The sequence below is a fragment of the Sminthopsis crassicaudata genome, chromosome 1, assembly GCF_048593235.1.
Source record: "Sminthopsis crassicaudata isolate SCR6 chromosome 1, ASM4859323v1, whole genome shotgun sequence".
Lineage (NCBI taxonomy): Eukaryota > Metazoa > Chordata > Mammalia > Dasyuromorphia > Dasyuridae > Sminthopsis > Sminthopsis crassicaudata.
In genome coordinates, this window is record NC_133617.1 from 395,176,872 (window position 1) to 395,186,148 (window position 9,277).

The window sequence follows — 9,277 nt, forward strand, 5'->3', positions numbered from 1 at the left end:
TCCAATGACCAACAGGTAATGTACGGTAGGAGGAGCTGAATCATGGCAACCTGAACATTTACAATATAAATGAAGCTAAAAGAAAAATGGAAAATATGGCTAAACATAATTCTCCAATTGATAAATGGTCAAAGGATATGAACAGGCAATTTTCAGATAAAGAAACTGAAACTATTTCTAGTCATATGAAAAAGTGCTCTAAATCACTATTGATCAGAGAAATGCAAATTAAGATAATTCTGAGATATCACTACACACTTCTCAGATTGGCTAAGATGACAGGACAAGATAATGATGAATGTTGGAGGGGATGTGGGAAAACTGGGACACTGATGCATTGTTGATGGAGTTGTGAACAGATCCAACCATTCTCAAGAGCAATCTGAAACTATGCTCAAAAAGTTATCAAACCCCTTTGACCTATCAGACTTCCACTTATATCCCAAAGAGATCTTAAAGGAGGGAAAGGGACCCACATGTGCAAAAATGTTTGTGGCAGCCCTCTTTATAGTGGTTAGAAACTGGAAACAGTGGATGCCCCTCAGTTGAAGAATGGCTGAATAAATTATGGTATATGAATGTTTTGGAATGCTATTGTGCTGTAAGAAACAACCAGCAGGATGAGTTCAGAAAGGCCTGGAGAGACTTACATTAACTGATGCAAAGTGATGTGAGCAGAACCAGGAGATCATTGTACACGGCAACAACAAGACTAAATGATAATCAGTTCTGATGAACGCAGCTCTCTTCAATAATGAGATCATTCAAACCAGTTCCAATTGTTTAGTGATGAAGAGAGCCATCTACACCCAGAGAGAACAGTGGGAACTGAGTGTGGACCACAACATAGCATTCTCCCTCTTTCTGCTGATGTTTGCTTGCATTTTGTTTTCTTTCTCATGTTTTTTTTTCTTGATCTGATTTTTCTTGTGCAGCAAAATAACTGTACATATATATGTATATATAAATGATTTAACATATAATTTAACATATTTAACATGTATTGAACTACCTGCAATCTAGGGGAGAAGATAGGGAGGAGGGGAAAATTTGGAACAGAAAGTTTTACAAGGTCAATGTTGAAAAATTACCCATGCATATGTTTTGTAAATAAAAGGTTTTAATAAAATATAAAAAAAGAAAAGAAAATATGAGTAAACAGAAGGATGACCCACAGAAAAATCAAATAAAAAAGGAAAAAATGAGAAAGAAAATAAAATGCAAGCAAACAGCAACAAAAAAAATGAAAATGCTATGTTGTGATTCTCACAGTCCTCTCTCTGGGTGTAGAACTGGTTTGAATGGTTTCATTGTTGAAAAGAGCCATGTACATAAGAATTGATCATCATATAATCTTATTGTTGCCATGTATAATGATCTCCTGGTCCTGCTTATTTCACTCAGCATCAGTTCATGTAAATCTCTCCAAGCCTTCCTGAATTCATCCTGTTGGTCATTTCTTACAGAATAATAATATTCCATAACATTCACATACCATAACTTATTCATCCATTCCCCAACTGTCAGTCATCCACTCAGTTTTCAGTTTCTTGCCACCACAAAAAAGGGCTGCCACAAACATTTTCACACATGTGGGTCCCTTTCAGTTCTTTTTGATCTCTTTGGGACAACTCTAGTAGAGACACTGCTAGATCAAAGGGTATGCACAGTTTAATTGCCCTTTGGGTATAATTCCAAATTGCTCTCCTGAATGATTGGATCCATTCACAACTCCACCAACAATGCATCAGTGTCCCAGTTTTCCCACATTCCCTCCAACATTTGTCATTATCTTTTCCTCTCATCTTAGCCAGTCTGAGAGGTCCAACAGGTACTTCTTGAAGAAGCAAAAAAAAAAAAAAAAAAAAGAATTGGGAAAACTGTTTTTATTTTATACCCAAAGGAAACAACAGACATTATCCTATGGAATAGTTAAATATTTCATATCGCAATACTTGTGAAAAATAAATACAAAAAGACCACTATGAAAATGATTGCAGCTTCTGCATCAACATTAGTTTCAGAGAATGAAGAAGTTGAGAAATTCTTTGGAGAACTTGACAAGACCTTTTAATTTTCAACCTTAAAGTAAGTAACACCAGATCAAAAGCATTAGTAAGCTGTTGATTAAACTTGATAGAGAACAACAAAAAGATGAAAAATGAAAAAGTCCTGTGAATATTTGTAAACTGTCTTGTCCACCAATTATGGGGAAGTCACCACTTCTAGACTTTAATCATGGGGACCCAGATGAGGTCTTTCCAGGTACACAAAGGATCACATAGGGTGTTTACATCAGGGAATGTACTGTGAGCCGAATCTAGCCTAGAGCACCACCTGGTGGATCATTATGAGACTGTTTAATGTGCTATTCCTGACCACTTCTCTACCTTTTCATTCCTTAGTGCCACAGTATGGCAGATGTTCCTAAGGAGCAGATAATTCCTGTACCTTATTCTATATAGAATCTTCACCTTTATGTAGTATGACTATGTTCTGAAGAGAACTAGTTACTGCTGGACATGATGAACAACAAATAACACACAAAAATTAAATTGATTGTGTTTTAACAAATACATCAATGACATGGGAGCCATTTCCAGATCAATAGCTTGTTAAAGCAAAGATCAAAATCGATACCAAATTAGAAGAATAAAAATAGAAGAACAAAATGAGACAAATGAGGCAACTCTCCAACCTAAGTCTTTAAATAAGCAATTAACTCAGAAAAAACAGGAAATGACTAAAATAACAAATATTAAAATAGAGTATCATCCATTTCTTAAGGAAGTTTAATTGATGTAAATCAAGAAGACTAAAGGAGTGTAGAAATGATCCGAGCCAGCAATCACTTTATCTTCCAGCCAAATGTAGAGATGTAGCAGCCAAAGGCAACACTGGTTTGTTACAACTCATGACTGATTTGTAATACTTTACAAAGGAGAATGTTAGAAGATTATGAACAATTCTGTATCAAAAAACAAAACAACCCAAGAAGCAGTTGAGGGGAAAACTAATTTACAGAAAGTTTATCAAGAGATCCAACTAGAACTAATCAGCCCAATAGCATTTGTTGATTAAACTTGATAGAGGACAGCAAAGATGAAAAATGAAAAAGACCTGTGAATATTTCTAAACTGTTTTATCCATTAATTATGGGAAATCACCACTTCTAGACTTTAAAAATCATAGCCCCTAATATGTTGTAGAAAGAAGTAGAAATAGACAATAATTAAATCCAGAGCAAGCTGGATTACCTTTTGAATTTAATAGCCTGCAAGCTTCTCTTTGAAACAAAGGCCCATATTTTTAATATCTATATTCTTCCAAGAATACTATATGTCTGTGAGTCTTGGAATGCCACAACTACTGAAGAACTGAGGTTACAGGTAACCAAAAGGGCAATAGAAAAGAAAGTTGTGGAAAGGAGCTAATCGCAACAGTGAAGAATTGCACAGGAAAAGTAGTGTAGAAAAATGTCATCAGAAATAGGATGGAAAAGGTGATAGGCCAGTCTTGTGGTAAAAGCAAAGAATAACCTCTTTCCCCACATGTTGGATTTAACATAGAACATGTACAAGAATTGCATAAGATGAGAAAGTGTAAAAGGATTTCTATCTACGATCCTAGAGAGAGTAGCCACATCAATGAGATCACAGATCCACTGATGCATCAGTATTTTAAAAGCAGTAGATGAGATTACCAAGAGAGAAAATGTAAAGAAGAGAAGATGGTCCAAGACAGGTTTAAGAAGTTTGCAAAATTAGGGGTTGGAAATGGATTGTGATCCAGCGAAGGACACTAAGTGGTTATACAGCAGAACAATAAAGTATCACAGAAGTCAGGACAGGAATTCTCCTGGAGGAGAGAGGAGGGCTAAAAGTGTCCAAAGAGATAAAAAAGGATGAGATTTGAGGAAAGGTAGATTTCGTAGTTAAAACTAGTATAGTGGAATGGAGAAAAGCACTGGATTTGGAGCCAATGGCTTTAGGTTCAAATCTTGACTCTGCTACTCATTGCTTAAGTGAATTTGGTCAATCATAGGGTCCTATGAGCCTTTCAGTTTCCTTATCTGTAAAACGAGGTGGTCAGGCTAAATGACTTATGAAGTCTCTGCCAGATTTAGAGATGACATGATCCTATGACAGTTTCCTTGGAGAGAGAATTTTCAGTCAGTAGAGTGAGAGAGAGATAGATAAAATGTGATCCAAAAAGGAAACCCCAACTGAACAACACAGAGATCACACAAGTTTTAAATGATGATGATCTAAAAAGTTGGTTTAATGTACCTACCACTCATTCTGTAGACTCTTGAAATGAAGATATAGGTCATGAAAGTTAAGGAAATTGATAAACTTGGAGACCAAGGTGTTTAAAGGGATATCAATATATATATTAATATCCCTGAGTTTAATGACGGGAGTAAGGGTAAAGTGGAAAATTGAATCTTACTAATTACCTACATGAGAAAAAAGAAGTAAACTGTTAGTTTAACAGTAACATAAAAGACCTAGGAAAGAATTTTCTATTTGATTAGGACTATTGTTAAATGATGCATATAGAAATATGTTTAGAAGAATTACACATGTTTAACTATATCAAATTGCTTACTGTCTTGGGGAGGAAGGAAAGGAGAGAGGTAGAAAAATTTGGAACATAAGGTTTTGCAGAGATGAATGTTAAGAACTATCTTTGCATGTATTTGGAAAAAATAAAATACTATAATTTTATAAAAAGAAAAATGCTATAATTAGTATAAAGAAAATACTATCATTAGTATTAAAAAAAAGAACTGATATAATAATGTAATTCAAAACAACACAGCAAATTGACAAAGATGACAAAAGATGGGAATAGTTAATGTGGAGGGGTTGTATAATAAGAGTTATACTGATACATTATGATTGGAGCTATGACTGGTCATTCCCATTCCAGAAAACAGTTTTGAATTATTCAAATAAGGTAACTAAAATATACATACAAAAATCCCACTGCTAGATGGGATGTATCAAAAAGGTCCATGATAAAAAGAAAGTCCCCATATATACCAAAATATTTATAATAGAACTTTTTTGTGGTAATAAAGAGTGAAACAAAGTAAATGCCCCCAACTGGAGAAGAGGTAAACAAATTGGGGCACATGAATGCAATAAAATAGTATCATGCTTGGTGAAATAATGAACATGATGAATACAGAAAAGCATGGAAAAACGTAGATGAACTGGTATAAAGCAAGCAGAGCTAAGAAAATAATAGGCACAATGACTTCTACAACATAATTGGAAAGAGTACATACCCATAAAAACTAAATTTTGTGAAATTATAAAGATCCAAGTTTGGCCCCAAAGGACAAATATGAGAAGGCGTATCTTTCCCTCCCTCATTTTTTGCAAAAGTGCTGATCCATTGATATGAAATGTTGCAGATAAATATTTCAGTGCACTGATTGGTTTTGTCCATTTTTTCTCTTTTTTCTTTAAAAAAAAAAAAAAAAGTCATGGCAGCTATGTAGCACAATGGATAGAACACTAGGTTTAGAATCAGGAAGACATCTTCATGAGTTCAAATCCAGCCTCAGATATGTACTAGCTATGTAATCCTGGGCAAGTTACTTAACACTATTTGCCTTGGTTCTTCATCTGTAAAATGAGCTGAAGAAGTAAAACCCCAAATGGGATCACTAAGAGTTGGACTGAAAAACAAGTGAACTGAATTGAACTTATTACAAAAAATCATTCTCTAGGAGGGAGTTGAAGGAAGAATACAGAGGGAAATGTAGGTGATGAAAAAACAAAATATATTAGTAAATTTAATATTAGTAAATTAATAAATTTAAATTATGGATTATTTTAAAATTATGTATCATGACAATAAGGATTTGGATGCAGAATGAACTAAATAAAGAGGAAAGTTGCAAAGTGATGGCAGCAAAGGAAGGGTCTAGAAATAACAACAGGGAACAAAGAGTAAGTTGATTCCTATTCCTGACTCTGGAAGAGGGAGGTAAGTAAGATGAGATAGGAGAAGGAACAGCTTGCCTTAGATAAGGTAACCAGATGTGAAGTGTTTTCTATTGAAAACCCAGGCTGTGTCAGAAGAATGTGAGATAAGGAGATTTAGGATGAAGGGCAGTTTAACAATAGAGAGAGGTAGCATTCAGTCAGCACATATTTATTAAACTCTTATCATGTGTCAGTCATTTCACTGAGTACCAGGGACACAAAGAAAGGTTAAAAAAAAAAAAAAAAGGTAAAAATTACTTCCGGAACTTTAATGAAGGCAGATAGCATAAAAATAATAAGATATACATTGTTGTAAACCTTATTTATAAAAATAGAGCTCAAATTCGTAGTAATTCTGTCCTGAGAAGGGTACTATAGCTCATACTTATGCCCCAGGTAAAACCCTTTTACAAAAAGGGGGAGTTAGAGCTCCTAGCTATGATCTAGGAAAAGTTCCTCTTTCCTTCATGGTTCCTAGTGTATACTCTCATATCATAACTGGAGGAAAGGAGGGAGAAAAAAACATTTATTAAGCACTTACTGAGTGCCAGTATGCCAAGTACTTTACAAATATTATATCATTTGATTGTTACAACTTTATGAAATAAATACTATTAGTGGAGTGATAGTAACATAAATGACCACAGGTGTTTATGAAAAATAATACCAATCCAGCAAGTGTATTCTTTTAACTTTTCAACATTCTTTTTTTTTTTTTATAGCTTTTACAAGATATATACATAGGTTATTTTTCAGCACTGACCCTTCCAAAACCTTCTGTTCAAACTTTTCCCTTTCTTCCTCCCACCCCCTCCCCCAGATAGCAGGTAGACCAATACATGTTAAATATTTCAACATTCTTTTTTATAAGATTTTTTTGTTAGAAAATTTTCCTCCCTCTCTCCTTTACCTTTCCCCTTCCCAAGAAAGCAAGCAATCTGATCTAGATTATACATGTACAATACTTTTAAACATATTTCCATTATTTGTCATGTTGTACAAGAAAAATCAGACAAAAGGGGAAAAAAGCATGATGGAGAAAAAGCAAACAGACAACAACAACAAAAGATGAAAATACTATGCTTTGATCCACATTCAGTCTCCATAGTTCTCTCTCTGAATGTGGATGGCATTTTCCATCCAAAATGTCATGGATCATTTTATTGCTGAGAAGAGCCTTATAAGTCTGTCATAGTACTTTATCACACAATCTCACAATTACTATGCACAATGTACTCCTGGTTCTGCTCACTTCACTTAGCATCAATTCAAGCAAATCTCTCCAGACATTTCTGAAATCATCCTGCTCATCATTTCTTCTAGAACATAATATTCCATCACATTCATATACCACAACTTATTCAGCCATTCTCCAAATGATGGGCAGCCACTCAGTTTCCCATTCCTAAGGGAAAAAAAAAAAAAACCTGCTAAAAGTATTTTCAGTAAATATATTTTTTAACAGAATAAATTTGAGAAAACAAATAAAAGTAAGACTGGGGCAGAGTTGGGCTACTCATTCCTCTCATTGGTTGTGTTTCTATCTCAGATCCTGCTCAGGGGACAGGGATAAAATATATAATCACATGCACCTCCCAACTCATTTAGATAGAGGTCAACTCAAGATCTTAAAGAAAGGAATCATTAAATGTGGGTGGTGTCCCAGTCATCCTAAAAGAATTGGCTGAAATAAACCTCTTCCTTCTTTTCTCCTTGTCTTCCTCCAGAGAGGAAAACCTCCCTTCCCATTGTCAGAGGGCTGATCTCTTTTAGTTTCCTCTCTTCTCAAATTGGGAAAACTACAAGTCCCAAGGGGGTTTCATGTCCAGCCAACCCATCACCAGGGATTGTTACATTATGCAAATGAAAGGTATTCTGGGAAGGAGGGCACAAGCTGTAGGAAGGATGGAGAAAGGTAGATTTGAGCAGAGTCTTTTAAAAATGGTTATTCCAGAGGACACACAGAAATGAGATGGCAGAGAATGAGAAGAACTATGGTGAACTGGTGCTGAGAGAGAGATAGGAAGTGAGTATAGGGAGAGGTAATAGGAGGAAAAAAATTGTCTTTCTAGACAGCAACTGTGAATCAATGAGATTAGAAAAGCAAGAAAGATGGCAAGTTTGCCAGCCATTAAATGAGGGAAAAACCAGTTGTTTGAGCCCTCTATCCTCCTGGATCTTGTGATGTTTAAGCAGTGCCATAATGGGAATGTTGGTATATATTTCCATAACTTGTCATTCTAAATGGTGGGAAGCTGGAGGTGGAGTAATGGGTGGAGGTAGCAAAGAGCTCTGGATTGGCATCTGGGGTAATAATTACCTGATGATCTGTTCTTTAGGACTGGATTGAAATCATACTCTGAATCAGCTCTGTTGTCATATCCCCAAATGAGACACACCCATAAAATTCCTTATTTGTGGAGCAAGCACTTTGTTTCCAAACAGCACAGGTTTCTCTCCTTTAGTATTCTGAGGCTCAATGATTTTAATGGAAATGAATTTCTTTTGTCCCAAGACCTCTAGTACCTTTGGGTTTTCAGAGGTCTTGGATCTCTGATGATTCTTAGACCCTTCAAATGGATGCTAGATGACTACTTGACAAAGAAGTTGTAGATGGAGTTCATTATTTGTGTTGGCATTAGACACATTACCTCTGAGGTATCATAAAACTCTAAAATTGTGATTCACCCTCAGATTTGCCATCTTGGTCAATTCAAATTAGTTCAATAAATTCTAGAAGGAAATGGGTAAATCCCACTTAGCTAGTTCTTAGCTACTTTCTTCTGGTGTTTTGAGGTGTCACAGATTATCCTATAACTGTAATTTAATGATAAGGTGGGGAAAGGGAAAAGCTGTAGAAAATGAACTTAAAGGTAATAGAAGGGTTTGGTAGTACAGTGGACAGTATGCCCAACTGGGAGCCAGGAAAATTTGGTTCTACCATTGAGTCAATTTTGATGTTGACTTTAAAACTCTTGGCAAATGATTCCCTCTTTCTTGACCTCAATTTCATCCTATGTAAAAATGAAAAGGCTAGACAAAATGAGACTCTATGTAGCTCCTGATTTATCTAACGTCTTATTTTCTACAGCTCTTTCCAGTTCTGACAGTCTTTGTTCAAATGCATCTTCCAGTTCTAATGTGCTATATTTTATATCTTAAGTTCTCTTCCAGCTATGACATTTTACATTTCTATGAGAAAGGAGAGAACACTGTATGGAAGCTCCAACATAGATTTTTTTTTGGGGGGGGGGGGGGCGGGGGTGTTGCTGAGG